The sequence below is a fragment of the Hermetia illucens genome, chromosome 2 (assembly GCF_905115235.1).
Source record: "Hermetia illucens chromosome 2, iHerIll2.2.curated.20191125, whole genome shotgun sequence".
NCBI lineage: Eukaryota > Metazoa > Arthropoda > Insecta > Diptera > Stratiomyidae > Hermetia > Hermetia illucens.
In genome coordinates this window covers 107776942-107797459 of record NC_051850.1, presented here as the reverse complement: position 1 = coordinate 107797459, position 20518 = coordinate 107776942, and the positions used below count along the sequence as shown (strand labels likewise).

The 20518-nt window shown below is 41.4% G+C and overlaps 1 protein-coding gene across 4 annotated transcripts in view; it reads right to left on the bottom strand.

Moving 5' to 3' along the window:
* Window positions 1-20518, bottom strand: part of LOC119649688 (protein spaetzle 5) — a 96354-nt gene that overhangs the window by 70337 nt on the left and 5499 nt on the right. The window lies entirely within an intron of this gene.

The following is a 20518-nucleotide window of genomic DNA, read 5'->3' as shown; positions in this document are numbered from 1 at the left end:
TCGAAGCCGGTATCAGTACCTCTCTTATTAAGCACATCCAGAAACTACTAGATCTACTGCCGACTGCAAAAGTGGTCACTATGAGTGCCTGTTCGGCGTCAAACAGTTGAACCACAACTGACCTTATGACAGGCTCTGCGGTCGAACAATGTGCAACCAATGACAAGGCGGTAAAAGCTGTAGTAATCCACAAAACCTCCCACTATTTGCGTAACGATAGTCCAGGCCATGTTTTGCCATGACATGTCCGAGCAAAGTATTGTCAGAACCCATCCCAATCACAATGACACCTTTAGGAAGTTTCTCCCGAGCTTCGTGTAATTTGTCATTGAAAGCATCTTTCTTCTTCTGGGAGTCTCCGTTATTACATAGCACCATACGATTGTGATGCTTCCTAACCTGCACCAAAATGGCTCCCACGTCAAGAAAACGCACTTTGTGATAATCCTCAATAATAATCCGACACCAAATTTGCATCTGCAACTTGCGACTTGGATTACTACAGCACAAAAGTCCATTGTCACAAGAGGGAGAGTACTCTCCAGAATTCCACCATCTTACTTCGCCCAGGTTTAGAATGTCCAGCTAATATCGTTGGAATTCTCGCTCGAGTTGGTGAAAATTAGCATCCTGGCGACTCTTACCCGTTCTCAAGGATTGTGCGCACAACCCAGAAACCAGTCATAAGCCAAAGGTCATAGTCGTGAATTCAACCCCTATTGGAGGTGTTGTTGGCATTTCGTGTGCAGTGAAGTTTCGAAATCTGTAGTTAGCTATCCCATGAACTTTTATAAATAAGTAGGGAAGACTTTCAGTGTATCCTCAAAACCCAACTACCAATCGCATAAAATAGACAAAAAAAGTTTAATTCTTTTGATATTTTTATTTATATGGAACCTGATGCTTGGCTTTATATCTTTCCTTTTTTATGGCTTCCATCCAACGCAACTGTCTGAAAAAATTTTGGCTTTTGGATATGGTATCTAGGCCTCAAATACTCTCCATACCAATACCGGTTTAAATAAGGTTAATAATAATGTATTCACATATTTATTATAAGTATCCCTTTTAGAAATGGACTGGGAACCTCCCTTGAGTTTATCCTAGAATAGTCAAGTTATGCAGTAATAAAGGACATACTATGCAGCATGATACTACCAAGTTTGGTCGTACTATTAACTACTATCGTCGTACTATTAACATTTTTTTTTTGGGGGTAGGGTAGGTAAATGCATTTACGCACACAGTGTAGGACTCCCGGTTCGGTACGTCGGACTACCAACTGAACACCTCCCCATCGTCAGAGAACTAGCCTGGAACCGTTTGTCACATTACTTCGGGCTAGTCCCCGAACTCTCCCGTCTTGCGAAACCTTTAAATCAGGGAAGAGGAGGAAGGGAACTGTCAGTTCAAGGAACCCCCTGCTGTCCGGCTCCTCCACCGGTCGAGCTCTATCTTCTTAGCAACGAGAAGGGCCCGAACGTAGTGGGCAACACGGCACCACCTGTCAGCACTCCTCAGCATCTCTTCGACAATGTTGTGTGGAGAGAGATCCCCTGTGTTTAAATAGAGGGCTGACGAACCCCATCCCACCTTCCACAAGAAAAAAAAAGTGTGGTGGGCGTCGTCCACGACTTCATTGCAAAACACACAGTGCGGAGATCCTTTCCAATCTTGTACAGGTAAGACTGAAAACTTCCATGCCCACTTAAAAATTGGGTAAGGAAATAGTCAGTCTCACCATGCTTCCGATTCAGCCACGCACCCAAGTTGCCGATGAGCCGCGCAGTCCATCTGCCTCTAATTTCATTTTGTCACAAGAGCTGCCGCTCGTCTAGAGTGCGTTGCCGTTCTTCGCTTGCAACCACCTCCTTTGGCTCATCTCCCTTGCGCTTGTATATGGCTTGACGCTCCTTAGCAAGAAGGGCAACGGGGATCACTCCCGAGATCACCATCACGGCTGGTTCAGAAACAGTGCGGTACGCAGACGCCACCCGCAAAGCTCCCCGTCTCTGCACTTGCGCGAGACCTTTAGGATATACCTCCTTGTTAAGAGCGTGAGCCCATACCTCTGCGCCGTAGAGCAGAACAGACTGCGTTAAACTCATCAGGAGACGTCGCCTGCTAGACGTAGGACCCCTAATGTGTGCCATTAGCCTACTTAACGCCGAAACTCCAGCTGCAGCCTTGTTCGCTGCTGCTTTGATTTGCTCAAAAAAGCTTATCTTTGAGTCAAGAGTCAACTCGAGGTGCTTTACCTCTGATTTTGACTCGATTATCGACTCGCCGAACGATATGGGACGCAGGGTCGGAATTCTCTTTTTAGTCAGGATGACGACTTCTGTGTTTTCCAATGCAAGGTTGAAACCATGAGTAGTCATCCGTCCGCTTGCCCGTCGCATCAATATGCCGAGTCTGCTTTGCGCCTGTTCGACAGTGCGTCCAGCAACAAGCGCTGCGACATCATCTGCATAGCCGACTAGGCGCGACTCTTCTGGCATGTCGAGTTTAAGCAGACTGTCATATGTAGCGTTCCAGAGGTCCAGCCCTAGGATGGATCCCTGTGCTACCCCCGAATGTGACCTCCATCCTCCTTCTCCTTCCATCTAGTGTTTCATAGAGCAGCGAGCCGTTTCTCAGATAGTCCCTCAATATCTGTAAGAGGTAGTTCCGCAAGTTGAAAGTATTGTCTAGTGTGCCTAGAATGCCTTTCCATCTTACGGAATTAAAGGCATTTCTGACGTCAAGTGTTACGAGGAGTACCACCCGTCGAGTTCGGCAGCTATGTGCCTCTGCTCGACGAACGACGTCCACGACTTGCATGACACCATCGATTGTGGATCTTCCTGCTCTAAAACCAAATCTCCGGCAGCGCGTATCGCTTCAGCGAGTCTACTTCATAGGAGATTTTCGAGCAGCGTTTCATACCTGGAGCGGTTTCCCGACTTGTTTTCAGTTGCATAAAATTTAATAAAATAACGTTTACTTTGAATCTGGTTTGAATGACTATCTAAGTATGATGAATTCCTCCAAACTTCCGTTCGTTCAATTTGAGGAACTCTACCCGTAACACTCACATGTAAAAGGAGTCTAGGTTAGAAACGGCAGGGGAATGCGGGAACCCAAAAGCTATCCCTCCGCTACAACGCTCGCTACAACAGAAGCAAATATTAGGTGAAGATACCACCAGTCACGCATTTCCCCTCTAGATCGCAGCATTCACGCAGCTTGAAACGCGGCTCTGCACGCAAGTTCATAATCAACGTCAACATTATACATACCTCAAATTAGATTTTACTTTGTGCTTTATACTTATTAAAGGACGTAAGGCACACGGTTTTCATTAATACCTAGGGATAAGCCGAAGTACTTAATCGATACTTTATTTAAAAAGGATGGTAATCAATACCTTATAATTTTCTCACCTTCTATGTAATATATTTTTGTGTATATCTACTTCCTGGTTTTTCAGAAAATTAGCAATAAAAGTAAAAAATATAGTGTATTCAAAAAATACCATTTGCGCATTTAAATACTCTCATTTGCCTTACAAAACTGATTATATCGGGGCGATGCCCTCCTTAAAATTGTCTAAAAACTAATAAAAATAAAAAAAAATCTCTGCTACCTATTTGAGTTTCATTTGTTATTATTTTGAAACTTTTAAATTTACGATAAATTTATTCCGAAATCACATTAAAGGTGATAAGATGGTGGACGTTTCCTTTATCAATGCTTCCGAATCAAGTTTTTCAGTAAAAATTAACAGTCTTAAGTGTGTGCATATTAATTAGTCATCGGGCCGGTTAATTTGTGCATTGTGTCCTTGGCAGTATGTGAACATTATTCAGAGCAGATCATATGCTAGCCGGGACTAGTTCTTACGAACAGGATGTTTGGAATTCAACCAAACTTGAAGTGTATATCGGTTCAAATAAATCAAAACTAAAAACCTTGCGCTCGTATTCTTGTTTGCAAATCTATTCTGTTTCTGGTGCGCGGCTTTTGATATTTTGCAAGATTACAAAATTAAATAAATTACAATCAACATTACAATGGTTCTAACCTGTTGCCATATCTGCTTCGAAATTCTATGTGATACGTACTCGTATGTATATTTTTTATAAGCAAAATGTTAATTACGTATTGAAAGAATCCAACAACAAAGCTGAGGTACTTAGCATTGTGTGCTAATTCCACACTAGGTAGATGTCTGCCTTCACTTGAAATTAGCGAAGGTTAGCTTAGCATGATCAATGGTAACTCTTTTCAGGAAGACAAAAGAACAATCACGCTTGCATATCGCAACAATTGATCTAAATTCATAATAAACCAATTTATCCTTAATGAAGTTGAAACTATCTCAAGTATTCACGCCCATGCGACAGAAAACGAGCTTCAATTAGATCAAATGCATGGATGTTAACATTAATCATTTGCAAGACATAGTTTGGAATGTAACTTGGCAGTGGGAAGTCTGAGGCTGAAGGCAAACACAAAGAAGTTACCACTTACTTCCTAATTGATAGCCATTTGGTGACTGTAGCAGGAAATTGTTGTAAACTTCGTCGACATGAAATGATTGCTTATCGCTGGTGAATCAGAGTGGTATTGAGGCAAATTTGTCAATCGTGCAACACCTTAAAAAGAACTATGTATTAGCAATAAGGATGTATATTTGAACGTCAAGGTTAACCAAACCACACGCGATTTGGGCTGAACACCGTAAAAGGTCTTATAATATAATAAAACTTCAAGTCTGACTAATAGATGTGGTCAAGCGAACCCAGAGTGATAGGATATTCAGGTTTTCATCAATCTAAGATATAGTTTAAGATTTTATGTAGACTCATATTTTTGTTGTTGTTAATGTGGGTTTGTTTTATCTCTAGATACCCCAGGAAATCAATAGCGCTCACGCTGATACGGTTTACGATGATTCTTGGGAGACGGCTGACAGACAGTTGCCTACTCGTATGCCGCCAGCGGGTACAATAAAATATTCAAAAATTTGCTGAACATTAAAATATTCCAAAATGTTCCCATGTTTATTGATATATAAACACGGTATAGATCCACACGAACTTCTCTTCCTTATGACTGTTTCGTCTTACGCTATAATGTGAAAGTAGTGCGTGATTACTTTTTTTTCAATACTAGAAACTTGTGAAATGAGACTCTGTAATTTAATCGTTGTCTTCTCAATAAAATTGGCAACGAAACGGTTCTAGTCGGCAGTATGGAAGAGAAATTTCGATTTGGTTAGATTCCGCACCATTTAAACTTGATCCTGAAAATGGTGTACTTCGTGCATTCAAAAATATACATAGTCATTAATCTAGCATGCACAGTGAGAACTGCAATATTTCTGAGCTTTAGTTTGACTCCGGTGTTGCCATTGTGCACAAATGCTGCAACCAACAATGATATTGGACACCGCTGCATCTGTGACAAAAACCCACAAGCCTTTTTCTCGTAAATGGCTAGACTCCACGGGCAGCCTCGCCTAGATCTATCTTCGAGTGTGTCATATGAAATAGCAATTCTGAAATTTGTCACTGTCTGTCAACCTTCAAACGATTGAAGAGGGTATTGAACTTTCTGGTATATGGATGGGAGACTTTTTTTGGCAAACCGGTTGTCATATATGCAATTAAAGGTGAAAGGATTTTGAGATTTGGTTCCTATTAACTTTTTGGCTGCGCACAAGATGTTCCTAAACCAGCGGAGGAACTCATTCGCAATCGCAAACATCACATACAACACCATTGACGAGGTGAGGCCTTCACATCTTCTGATTTGAGCTAATATTCATGGAAAGTAACGGCTAAAGTAGGCGCATAATCCACTATGATCTCATCATGCTTCTGAATATTCTCTATTTTTAAATCTTTAAAACACTCTTGACTTTGTCAGTGCCAAATGATCCGAAAAAGTTATCTGGTCGCAGTTCCAGCTGATATGATTCGCTGCACTGATGCACTTTGTCGCATGGACTCTGTTGACATCCTTTTCAAACTTTTGATGTTAATACTTTGTTTGGAAAGTCAAGGGGACACAGTACCCAGTAAATATTTTTGGTAGTGCGCTCGCCATTGCATTGCGCTACCGTTCAGGTATGTCACCACCATCAACGGCGCAACGACCGATATTCGGTCTAGGCCTGCCTTAATAAGGAAATCCAGACATCGCGGTTTTATGCCGAGGTCCATCAATTCGATATCCCTAAAAGTTCTCTGACATCCTGGGCTAGGCCATCGTTCCATCTCAGGCAGGGTTTGCCTCGTCTTCTTTTTCTACCATAGATGTTGCCCTTATAGACTTTTCGGGCTTGATCATCCCCATCCATTCTGAGTAAGTGACCCGTCCACCATAACCTTGGGGGCCAAAAATACCCCTTGCATTTACCTCAGCATCTCGGATCACTTTTTCTACGGCCAAGTTAAAAGGACGCATGATAGGGCATTCCCTTGTCTTATTGATGTCGAATGGTCTCGAGAGTGATCGTGCTGCTTTTATCTAGCCTCGCAGTCTTATCAATTCGTCGGGATATCGAATTCTCTCATGGTTCTAATGTACAACATTTCATATATCATTCCCATTAATTCCGGGTTCTTGTTCTTCAACTCCTTCGCGATTTTCTAGAACCTTGCACGCCTCCACCACTTCTGTTCTACCTCATGAATTTGTGTGGCGAGCCACTCGCCATCTTTCCTTGTGCCATGGATTTTTTTCCTTTCTCAATGTGTGACCTCATCGTTTCCCATAAAAACGTCTATGGGTATCTGCCCGTATGCAGACAAAGTTTTTCATTTATTTTTCCTAAGGCATTAATACTTCGATCAAACGACGTAAACATAAATTGATGAAAGCTTCGAGTTTCTAAGTGACAGTAGTGATCACTTTCCATACCTCCAATTTAAGTTGTTGTTAAAATAGTTGCATTTCAACATTGAGGCAAAACAGCGAAGAAAGATTTAATGCTGTAATACGTCGAGCGACATCAAGTTCGATGCCCCCATCGGGGAGGTCATTAGCAGAAATGACACTAGCTAGATATACAGATTATTCATCGCCTTCGACACTCTGCCAATTAATGCAAGGGAGGACGAGTACGATGACCAGTCGGAGCGAGAATCTTGGTTGGGTTAGGTTGGATTTTATTGGTATATATTTGCAGCCCGACCCACTTTGATGCCTGCTTTAAATTCAATGGTCGAAACCTATGATTAAATGGGTGAGCAAGGAGAGGTCATCAGCGAAGTTGAGGTGTTTGAGGAAAGAGAATATCGTTCATTAAAACCCTTCACGCATTCCACCTAAAGCAACTTGAGGAACGACACCGATAACTCTTGCGAACTCCGCTTTGCATTTTGGACATGTGGAATTTTCCGCCTCGGCTGCGTAGAGGATTAGAGGAGGACTCCATCTTCACCCTGTCAAAAACTTTCTCGAAATCGATAAAAAAATTTTGGAACGCTGAACTAAATCCCGCACACTGTTCTATAAAGATTCCAAGGGGATGAATGTGGTCAGTACGGGTGCATCCAGAGTAAAATCCAGAATGCTCTCTATCGACCAAGCTTCCCAGGTGTTCCTTGACACGTACCAGGATAATTTGCGCTTATAACTTCCTGACAGCAGGAAGCACGCACGCACTTACTGCGAAAGATATGAAACTCACACTATTTACGAATGAGTGTCAGTAGCAACTCTGCATAGATACAGGAGCTGCTTAGAACAGTCCCCAAAGGGAAGTCTCGCAGTTTTACTCAGTTTGCCTGCGTTCCTGGCAAAGATAATTTCGCTCCCGTTTAGAAGTAGTAATATGCATCCACGGTGCATTACGGTGGCTTGCTAATCAGATGTTATTCGATTGAGAATCGTAATCAAGTGCCCCGCCCACTTTTTCCAAAATCATTCCTACATACATCATTCACCAGTGCAATCGGGCACTTCCCATACTTTTTCTGTAGCCATGAACAGAGTCCTCAGCTCGTTACTTTTATCGACTCGCTTCCACTTTTCCGCGACCAGCCAGCTCGTGCAACGTTGCTATGAAAAGTGGTCGATAACTTCACCCGCACCAGCGATAAAGGCAATTTCGGTGGTGGCGCAATGTTGACTGGCATTCTCAACCGGGTTGTTTAACGTTTGTATCTTTCACGCAGTAACAAATTTTTCCGCGGATCGCGGAGGGGTCCGTATTGAAGCAAACGTAAACGACCATCAGTTAATGGTCCCTTTCTAAGCCGATGTCAACAACTCTTTTGTTACGAACATTCGGAGCGCAAGTCCTAAATTTACCACTGATGGCGATATGGTCGAGCAACAGAAGCAGCTTCGAAATTTGCGAATTGTTAACCCACAAATTTCTATCCCTTTTAGTCTGACGAAGGTTTTGAATGCATACTTAAACCCCAAATCAGGGGACTCATTTTATAATGTACCATAATCACACTGCTAAGGCTTGGGCAAAATCGGCTTACCATTATGTATGCAAACAAAATAGGGTTAGATAAATCATAACCTTAGAGAGTAAATTTACCAACTCCCAAAGAAATGAAGCCTTCCATTTAGCAGAGCTTCTCGACGATGTTATTTTTTTGAAAAGGATAAATTAATTACACAGATTGATTGCACTGGATCCGAATCTGAAGACGAACTCTACAGAATGAGAAGAATATCTTCAACCCTGAAATTTTTAACAAAGTCATTCGCAGAAGCGGTTGAGTTGAAATAAACCAGTCCACAGATCCAGGATGTAAATTCGGAGCCTGTTTCGGAAAGTGATAATCTCTCATTTGACGTTCTAGTTGGTTATGTTCGTAAATAAAAAAAAATTCCACTTTCATTTCATATTTCTGACAAAAAACCCTAAGACTTAACGTGGGTCGATGCCGTTTACTGCATATGCATATGTAAATTCATAGTTCCAACCTTTCTAACGGAATGTGCGTGGGACCGGCAGACAAAAAGGCAGAAGGATAAAAAGACAGATAGAGGGGCAAACAGTAAATCGATTTTCTTCTTATTGTCCAGAAAGCTTTAAAAATTGTTTTCCAAGATTCACGATTTTCGGAGAAGTCAAAGCCAGTGAGTGACGGGAAATTACATTGAACTTAAAGATATATCCCCATACATACAAAGTAGAGAAAGATGATTTTCTTTCGTCGTTTTCATATCAAAAGAAAGGTATTGATACTCACTGTAAAGAGGCGGATTGGAGGGGTTAGAAATAACACACTGAAATCAAGAACCACTGTCAGAAACCACCCAACTGAAAAATTTAAAAAAAAGATCATGACTATATCAATGGATTTTTAGAAACTAGTTGTATTATAAGAATTATGACCTAGAATGTGATGCCAAAAGTGTCGCGTCGTGACCACTGTGATTGCAAGCTTCCGTCGACGCACCAGGACATATCACACGCCGATGCAATGCTAACAAGAGCCAAAACCCCCATTTCGCAAATATGTTCACATCACCTTCGTTGGCCAGAACGATATCCAACCGCGCAAAATGCCTAGTAAACTGCACCCCCCTCCATTTCCTTCTCTGCTACCCCTTGCATCGAGGACATGAGAACAGATCTGGTGAAGTGTAGCAGCTGTACACTTATGCCCCATTTACTTTCACCCACACAAAGCCATACGGTGCCTGATTCGCAATAAGAGTACATTGTATGGTTTGTCGATCGCGTGATAATATCGTCGCTCAACCAGCCGAATCTGTTACCTATACGCCGCCGTGATGGTTTCTATAGGTTTCGCTTATCATGACAATTTCCACCCCAGATTCGGAGGTATTCTGCTTAAGTAAGTTTTTTTGAATAAACTCCATTTTCTCACTGTAGTAAGCGCCTTCCTAAATTCCGGCATTTTCGTCAATATGCCGGTTATTCCGTCCCTCCTTTCCTTCAATAGGCATTTCGAGTCGCTAATGCACTCTTTGGTAATAGACGTTTCGCCCCACAATTTCTGCATCGATCTGATTGAGAGCGCTGGCGCACGCCTTCGTGAAATGACCAAACATGAGGCACTTGAACCACCTCCTTCATGAAATTTGCTCTCCCAGACGCCGAACAACTCATCTGATTCGAACTTTCCCTCCTTCCTCCAAACTTAGTCGCAAAGTAGCCGTTTGAGTATTACCATAGGCTTCTCGCAAACACACAATAAATTCCTGGGTACGTTCTTCCAACTCGAATCATTCCTTCAAAAAAGTGCTCGTCTGTCACTCTGTCGTAAACTTTACACTGAACCTTCTCTTTTTTGACCCGCACTCTAACATTCTTCCCAAGTGAGTTATTAACTTAGGTACGAAAGCCGTTAATTTTGCCCAAACTGGATTATTTCATCCAAAACAAGTGGTCACCCTTCTGAATTTTGTGGGAGAAGTTATTCAGCCGGATCACTTCGTTTGAACACTCCTTCTCTAAATTTAAAACACTAATAGCATTAGATGCCACAGTGACCGAGTTATCTACCATCGAGGCAATGCGGTCGAGGTATATTGACGACCGCCAGTACCTGGGTTCCGAGCCACTGCACCATAAGTTTCCCCCTTCTATCGTCTTCCATCGTGGCTTTATGTTCTGGGTAGTCTTCCCATAGCCACGCACCAGAGATGAGGAAACACTTCTTCATGCACAATCTGAAAACAAGTACTTACATAACAATAGGTATGCCCCATCCGCCAACCGGGGTTGCGTCTGATGGAAGGTCTAGATACTCCAACAGATCTGCCTATCTGTCTGTCATACACACTTTTCTGAGAAACGGTTACTCTTATTGATACGAAATTTGGTGGGAAAATGGGGAGTGTGAACTCCTACGATGTGAATAATATTGTTTTGCATTGAATACTGACAATTCGTATGGGCCACCGGTTTGGTACGATATCAGGATTCCCAATTATCGGAAGTAAAAAATAAAGAAATTAACTCGGGAGACTGGCTAATTTGTGCGGATTATTCGGAAATGCGAATTATCGAATCCATCCATCCAGTTTCTGGTTTCCCGACGAGCTTTGGATCTCATCATGGTGAGATTTGAATTTTCAACCCTGTGCGCAGAGTGCGAGGAATGGATATGCCACGCAGGAAGAAGAGAAAGAAGATAGGTTTAGTACTTTCAGAAAGCAATCTTGTCAATTTTGTAGTCAATCCGTACGAAACAAGTCGGGAAACCGGAAGCTGGGCGCTTCTGGTGTGAAACGTTTTGTTTGCTTCTTCTGTGAGTATATTTGAGTATAGAACTATCCCATTTCTAAGTAGCCCGCTATGTATATGCATTTAGCATGTCTGACAACTCACTTTATTGTGATATTGATATTTAGTTTAAGTAAATTTACACGGTAAAGTCAACTTTGAGCTATTGCAACTGTGTTACTAATAGCACGATTTTGATCAAACTTGGGGATAATATGCTTCATATTATATTTTATACTACTGCCAACTTTAATAACTCCGGGATAAACTCAATTTCCACAAAAATATGATAACATACTATTATTAACTTAATTTGAACAGGTATCAATGTGGAGAGTATTTTGAGGCCTGGGCACCATATATAGGCGGCTTCATGATGGTAGTTTCTGAGAATGGGTCCGTTAAAGAAATCGTTGCTTTCCACCCCACCCAAACCCCACCTTTCCAGCAAATCTCAAAACTAAGACCGGCTTGGAAAAGTACTAATCGAGACCTTCCATTTGTTATCCCACATGACTATATTCAGTGAAAAAAAATGTACACCCCCTTTTACATGTATGGGGACCCACCCTAAATCTCAAAGTAGAAGGATATCACTCACTGCATGTCTGGGCGTTTACAGTTCCCACCTTCTCACCAAATTTCGTGTCAATCAGTATAGCCGTTTCTGAGAAAAGTGCGTGTGACAGACAGACAGACAGATCCGCGGGTGTCCCACAGGGCTCTGTACTGGGCCCACTACTGTGGAACATCATGGATAATGATGTGCTTAACCTTCCGCTTTCAGAGGAGGCCGCGATGGTGGGTTGCACTGATGATATAGCACTGATTGTGGTCGCAAAGCATCTCGGGTATCCTGAGTTGCACTCGAGCGAAGCAATCAGTGTTGTTAAAACTTGGTTAGAAAGTGCCGGACTGGCACTCGCCGAGGAAAAGACGGAAGGCGGAAAACTCGATTTTAAGCAGCACATAGAGCATACTTGCAAAAAAGCGTCAACCACGAGTATGGCTCTCGCAAGGATGATGCCGAAACTAGGAGGACCGCGGCATACTTGCAGGCTGCCCATAGCTAGGGTGGTGAGTTCTATCATGCTGTATGCAGTCCCAGTTTGTGGAAACCCTCTGCAGGTTTTAGGCAATGCATATAAACTGAGTACAGTTTACAGAAGAACAGCCTTAAGGGTGTGTTCTGTCTTCAGGACCGTCTCAGGCGATGCAGCATTCATCGTCGGTTTTAGTGGGTAAAAATCCCACACTCTGGCGTGCCCAAGTCAGAGTCTTTTGAAGATTTTACTAAGGTTCTGTCTTGCAAACAAAATGATACCTTTCGATCGAAAGTGCCTACTCCTGACCGTTTGATTTAAACTGCAAACTACATACATATGTACGTCCAATTTATTAGTCTCTAATGACGAAGCACGGCAGGGACTCTACATTAGCATTCCATCCACAATGACCGTATTCAGCCCAACGCAAACAGAAATTGTTCCGGTTTCCCGAATACTAAGAGAGCACTTTACCGCAATGACTTAGATCACTAATCTTAACTTTCACTTCCAGCTTCCTATCCCAAATAAACCATGTAAAAACATAAAACGGCCAAGATTCATGACATCCATGATAACTGTTTAATAACTCACGAAAAAGTCATCAAAGCAACCTTAAACTTACAAAAAGACGAATAATTGTAGCTCATTCACTCCATCCGACATTCATTGCGCATTGACCTCACGTAATTGAGCCATTTCCCAGCCGCCTCAATGGTTACTTATGATTTGCCTACTGATGAAGAAAAAATCTGTCAGTGAATCACCACCATACCTTGCGACGTGTAATTAATTGTGCGGTAAACTTGGCGCACGCGGCAGCGTGGCGTCATAGGGACACAAAATATGTGCTCATGCTATTAACAACAATTTCTGCAGTTACATCATTGAAATTGTAAGTAAAACCACACGATATTTCCATTGTGAGATATTTGTCAATCTGTGTACCGAGAAAAGCTCATTGAGAGCTACAAGCAAATTTTTAAATGTGACGTTTTAAATCGAAAAGAAAAAAATATAATAAAATAAATAAGGTATCTAGCCTAGCCATCCCAAACTTTAGTGAGATGGGTTTCCACATCACTGAACAGAAATTTCTTTCGGAAGTGTACTCAGTACTCAAATGAAAACCATGAACTCCAGCGGTAAAACCGAGTTGTCTCAAGCAAACTAATCTAACTATTGTGCAAGCTGTGCCAACGTGAAGCCCATACATTCCAGGGGGTCACACATGCCGGCCAACGTAACCACCGTATTAACTTTAGGGAAGCCTTCTATGCATATCCGATTCGATAACTTTCTCTTAATTAATTAGTAATGGACAAGCATGGGAACAAAAGGGCTAGAGCTATTATTCTTTGGTGTCATGTTGAACGTAAATTCAGCATCAGATTGGCAACAAGATTTAATAAAATCTTCGAAATTTACAGAGCCTCGCTAATGCGACCAACCAGCATTATCTCGTGTTTGTTGAGGAAGGCGCAGTTCCACAAAACCATATAATTTTGACATGACACCATTTTCGGGAGAATTCGCATCTTCGGCCTTGAGATCTTAAATCGAAAGTGAAAATCAAGACAAACGTGGATAGCACGCCAGTTCAAGATTTGAGGGAACGTTCTGCGAACTCTCCATCGCATGCAGTAAGCCACACGAAGGTTTCTGTGGAAATCCATTGCAAGACACCCTCCCATAATGCAATCGACTTGTGTGAATTAGTGGCGGACCAATGCAAACCCATTCAAGATTGCTTTAATGCATCAAACACGAATTAGATGCACAAATACTCAACAGGTAAATGTGACATTTAAATACATATATTCACGTGATTAGTTTCATCGGAACTGGATTAATCGAAAATAAGAGTGGATATGCAAGAAAATTGGCTTCTAGTTTTCCCAGAAGAAAGCAACGCCATTCAGCAAAAAAATATGAATTCGATAATCACTGGTTTCTCTATGAATTCATTGAACTCAAATTGGTATGTTTGTCTCTACGCAAAGTAAATTAGATACTCATTGAGATTGCCTTTTTTTCCACAGTCCAAATAAATATCCCAAATAACACGCGGGCTTTACACACTGAATGAAAAAAACCTTTTTTTATCTGACACTCGCAGAACCAGAAATTTTGAAAGCAAATAAATTGTCAAAGGCGCCTGGCACCAGTTAAATAACGTTAAGGAAAATTTTGTCGGACCAAATCCAAATTGAATGCATATTCATTTTTAATCTATTTCATTCAAATCTTGGTTAATTACACATTAAAATTAATGCTTTCATAAATTCAAAGTGAGAATTAATGAAAAGTTCGATTTTCAAAGGATAAGAAATTTCATCTATTTCTTCTTCCTTTGCGACAAAGTATTTGTGCCAGTACAATCAGTTGAGTACATATCCACCTGTCATTTGCAGCCCACAATCTTATTCTTAAGAAAGCTGGAAGATGGTGCTTATGCCATAGGAGGGTATGAAAAAGAGAAAGCACCATTTCGTGAAAATCAGATACATCTATATATATACGGCAGGAATCAGCAAGCGTTTTGGAGTCGAGCCAGCGAGCCACAAAAAACCATGTCTGCACGGTAAATATTGGAGGAAAGAACTCGGAAGAGCCCTTTTGAAGAGGAGCATCGATATCTACGCTCTACAAGAAAGTGGTGCCAAAAAATTACTAAACTTTTCTATTTTGGTAGATGGATGGAATTCCCATCGAGCGAAAAAAAAAGAAATGATCGCATCTACGGGATCGCCGACCATTACGAGGGCCGAAAAAGCGTGAAATCAGTCTATAAATACCATCCACAGAACGGCCTATGCAACGCTAGGAGTGTCCAAGCCTGGTATACAATCCATCAACCGAGATACCTGGCTTTGGAATGAGTTTTGTGAAAAGAAACGTCTCAATTATAAGGCAAATTTACAAGACTGACAACCAGAAAGTACACTGTTACGAGAGCCCCGCATTACAAAGGTCTCACTCAGGATTGTAACGACTTGTCAAATCCGACACCAACGCACATAGGATATCGAATACTTCTGTTATGCTAATGACAAGACGGATACTTTACATAGCGAACGACGAACGGAGAACGGAAATATTGCGAGCAGAATTCAATGGAAGCATTTGCCCATCCTCACTTCCGCAAGCACTGCCGATGTTAGAAGCAATTCCAACTGTCAGCACCACGAAAGTTGGGAAAGCAATCAAATTAATGAAATCGTGGAGAGTATTAGGACCTACACATTGCTCTATGCCGTTGGTTTTAACTAGTGTCGCATAATAAAGTTGATCTCGAGCAACTTGTCCAAAAGTGGAATGATCGCTCTATGCAGCACAGTCTTTAACTCAATCTTTATGAAACGGAATTTTTAACGACCTACCCCAATGAATAAAGCATTGTGCTACCACTGTCAATGGCAGTAACTTGCCGAGAACTGAACGATTAAAATATATCGGATTATGAAGTTGGCACACACCTCAGCGCAATTTGGATGAAATGGCGTTTCACAACAGGCGTTCTTAATGATGCATTAATGAGCGTCTTCAATCGGAAATTTACCGCAGTGTTGCCTGTAATTTGTGGTGACGAGAGTTCACTTACAAAGATCGATCCGAGCATCTGAATTGATGGGTAATGAGGAAAATGCAGACCGGAAAAACGATGGCTTGGCATACTGGATGGTGATTTGAGAGCCTCTCAACTCCATCCAGATTAGACTGCATATATTAAGACAAGCTCATCCTGCTTTTGAGCAGGACAAAGGATAAATGCTAAAGGGGGACAAGAAATAGCCGAACACGTTTGCCGCCCATTCTTCCCCATAGCAATGTTTTGTGTCTGGGTTGTGCTTTGGACAAGTGTCATTACCGCCGTTGGTATGGCTAGCGCTATCCGTATATTTAAAATCAGTTTGGGGACATCCTTCCAGGCTTTCAACGACATCTTGCTTATCTAATTTAGATAAAGTAGTACTCGAGTACTTTCTTGTTCTTGAGAGTTTCAGAGATGTTCACGAGTAGGTTATCCACCGCATTTCGTCCGTACGGACAGGATTAAGTTCAAGGAGAACAAAATTAGGATGTTGGAATATCAAACCGGCGGTCCCCATCAAGAAATCACCTTTTCCAGAATGTAAATGACTAATCCTCATTTCACAGGCGGGAATTTCTCATCTTTGATGATAACAAGATCTTCACCACGTAAGAATTCAACGCACTATTGTACCCGGAAGTCTTGATGCAGTTTCTCGAGAAGTTTCGAATTCGAGCTGTCTTCACTGCAAGGAGATCCTCTTACTAGGGACATTCAGAGTATCTCCCATAATCAAAAGATCTGAAGTAAAACTCGCAATTCCGTTTGGGTTATCTGACGAAGAGCACAAAGTCTTGAATTTAAAGAGGCTTGTATTTGCGCTGAAAAATTGAAAGTTCATACGTGAGCTGAATCATTCCCACGATCCGTCTCAAATTATATTTTATAGAGCATATGACGGATTCCTACAATCGTCCGAAGTGAGGGGAGCCGGGTTGTTGAAGCAATAAAATGTCAGTTTATTTGATTCGAGGCTGATAAGGTCGCCACTTCCTTACTAAAGCATGTTATGCAAATAGAGATTTGCTGCTGTTTTCAATTTAGCTTTAGCCTCTATTACGCTTCGTAGTTTAAATATCCAGAATTGCTTTTGGATAGTGACTGATATATCAACATGCAAAGGCTGCAGGTGGTAATGAGTGTTGTGATAAGTTTTGTCAATGGACCACTTTCAAGGGTAAAGCTGTTCACCTATAATTCATTCAGTGGATAACGAAAGTTTTTCATTGACAATAATGTTTCCGCCCAAATAATCGTGAGGTCTATCACGCATATATCTCAATGTCGTTGGTTTTAAGGACAGAAATGATTTTCATGACTTATGGGATCAGTAGCGTCCCACTACACAGTTAAAGTTTTGTCAAGCATGCGGTTATACTGGCATCTTTGAAATGACGAAGTTGACGAGGTATTTTGATTACCTCACTGAGACATCACAGCGGGCATGCACTTAAATGGGGGATCCTTGAGGCAACTGCAGCCATCGCAATTCCCGAATTTCATCGACACTTTTGATCGAATATTCAAATCGGTTACATTCATCTACTTCGCTCGATGGCAATTAATTGCTCGACCGAATCCAATCCTAATAATCATAGGTTTTTTTCATAATAAATGTGTCCATGATGATGATGAGTTCCTACAATCCTAGGGGATGGGGTAGTTTACCAGGCAAAGAGTGAAATATTTAGTCACTTGATGATCACTGAATTGGATATTCAATTAAAAGAGCAGGTATGTCAAGAGCGATTTGTTATTTCCAAAATTGGTGATGTCAGACGGCCAAACCTTATAAAGCACATCACGTTAGGAGGTGGTGTACATTCACCACACACTGTCGCAATTTAAAACCCAGTCATCGTTGAATATTAGTAACTTCCTCCTGTACTTGTAGTACGGTGCTCAGAGGTGGCGGCGAGGAAGAGGGGCGGCAACCCTGTCGATCAGACCCGGATCTGCACGGGGACTCATCTGAAGTGGCAAATTGGTCACGCAACCTTACCAGGGGTATACTGGTACCATGGGAACCGGGATAGCCCCTGGACTCTCATACTTCGGGTGAACTCCCGTTGTATGTGAGTACAGCTCGGTTGTTTGCGGTTGACCCCCTAGTGGGAGTTTCATGGGGGTTATGGTTATGCTCAACCAAGAAGAGACCTTCGGGCCTCGGCGTGGTGTTGCATTTCAATACGGTGCCGTACTCCTTAGTTCAGTAGAGATTTAGGTATGTCTTGCATCCACCAGTATGAATGCTAAGCCATGCACTTGGTATAGACTGGTACCCTTGTTGCTTGTCTCAGCGGAGCTCTGATTGTGGTCACAAATTCAGTCGGTGTCTTAAGAAGACCGTGGGATTAAGTCGCAAGACAGGTGCTCACGTTAAACCCTCAAGGACTTAACTGCACTTGTAGTACCGGAATACACTCTCGACATCACTGAACATATTATCGACGAATGTTGTTTTGGAAAGGATTTGGCTTTGGAGAGCATCACCTTCGTCCTACACTAGCTGATCAACACTTCATAGAGCCAACTGTAGTAAAAGTACACTTGGGGTGAGTTCCGAATATATTGCGCAGGATATCACAATGTTCGGGTAGGACCTCTATACAAAAGGCTCTATAACGCGTTTGATATTCGATGATTTCAGGTATGAGATGCTGATGCAAGTTTCTCTTGGTGAATAGCAAATTTCACCAACGTAGCGGTGAATTTCGCATCTGTTTGATATGTGCGTACCAGGTGCCACAATCTCTGATGAACGCTAACATTCGAATTCTTTTGCGTTTTTAATGTTTGTCATACCTGAATAAAATTTGGGAGCCTAAGTTTGAGGTGGAGGAAAAAAATAGCAAATCAAAAAAACATAATTTGAGTCCAACTTCTATGTACTGATTAAAAGGCAGAACCGCCTTCAGGAGTTACATACATCCACTGCATTGAACTCTTGTTAATTGTGCTATTGCACTAAAAATTCCTTGCCGCCTTCTTTTTTAGGTAATCACAAACCTTCCACTTACATCTTAACTCATTCAATTACCGCATCTACCCTTTACAACTGATCTAAACTTTTTCTATAGGTAATCACTACGAACTCTGATGACAACTTAAATAATGTAAGAAACTAAAATGAATCCGCTGAAAACGACGCACAAAAGAGAGGAAACTAGAGCAGATTGGACTGGATTATTACAATTTGACTAATCATTCAGTTAGTACATAGTAAAAAACTAAAAACTAGCCACCTCTGAGTTTTAAAGCATAACTCACCCCATTATCTATACTATGAATACCAGGTCCTAGATTTATATTCTGCTCGTTTGCCTGATGATATTGATTTAACTCAAACATCTTCCTTGACAAAATGGATTAAAAATATGAAAAGTTGAAAGCGAAATCTGCGAAATTATTTTTTTTAAGGTTTTGTGTTTTGTATAAACACAAAACCTTATTAAAAATCGGTTTACTGTCTGCCTGTCTGTCCGTCTGTCAGTCTGTCTGTCTATCTGTCGTCCGTCACACGCATTTTTCTCGGAGACGGTTACAGCGATTGGCACCAAATTTGGTAGAAAGATGGGAACTATGAACGCTCACGCATATAGTGAGTTACATCCTTTTACGTTGAATTTAAGGGGGGGTCCTCATACATGCAAAAGGGGGGTGTAAATTTTTTTTTCATCAAATATAGTCATGTGGGGTATCAAATTAAAGGTCTCGGCTAGTAAGCCGGTCCTAGTTTCGACATTTTTTGGAAAGGTGGGGAGTGCGGGGGGTTCAAAGTGACCATTTTTTTAACGAACCCATTCTCAGAATCTACCCAATCGAAAAATCTGAAAAAAATTAGGGGGCTGCCACTATATGGTGCCTAGGCTCCGAAATACCCTCCATACCAATACCTTTTCAAATAAAGTTAATAATAGCACATTACTATTATTTTTAGTAATTGACAGGAAACCCCCCTTAAGTTCTTCCTAGAATCACGAAATTTTGCAATAATGTAGGTTACATCATAGAGCATAATCTTACTACCAATTTTGTGAAAATCGAACTATTACTGACAAAGTTATAATAGGTCAAAGCTGACGCGTCAGTGCAAATTCAGGACTTTGAATGTCAATATCACTTGAAAGTGGGTATTTGCATATATTACGTGCTACATACTAATGGGACAAATGCACACTCAAATCTCTATATAAAAGAAATACACAAAACCTTTCATACCTGAAGCGTCTAGCTTCCGGTTTCCCGACTTGTTTTTGTTTGCAATCAATAACTAAGGTAAGAATGTAGTTCATCTGACTAACCACTTTCGTGCTCATTAGACGTTAGACTCATTTATGCGCGGTAGCAAGGCTTCTAGCCACAAGATTATTAACAGCGGTGGCTCTAACAACGATAACTTTGAAGAAGAGTGCATCAGTAGAACGACTTTATGTTACTAACTACCGAATTGGGAATCGACACAATTTTGCAGGGAAAATCGAGGAGGGAATCAATTTAGATACTGAGCATACAAACCCTGCTATACACAGAATTATGCAAATGATTAGCATCGATGAACTTATATATGACCATCTTCCTGAACCATCTAAAAGTCATGCAAATCTAGCAAAGAAGCGTTTAAAAGCTTTAATCATTCGTTTCCATCGCTAGGCACTTCTT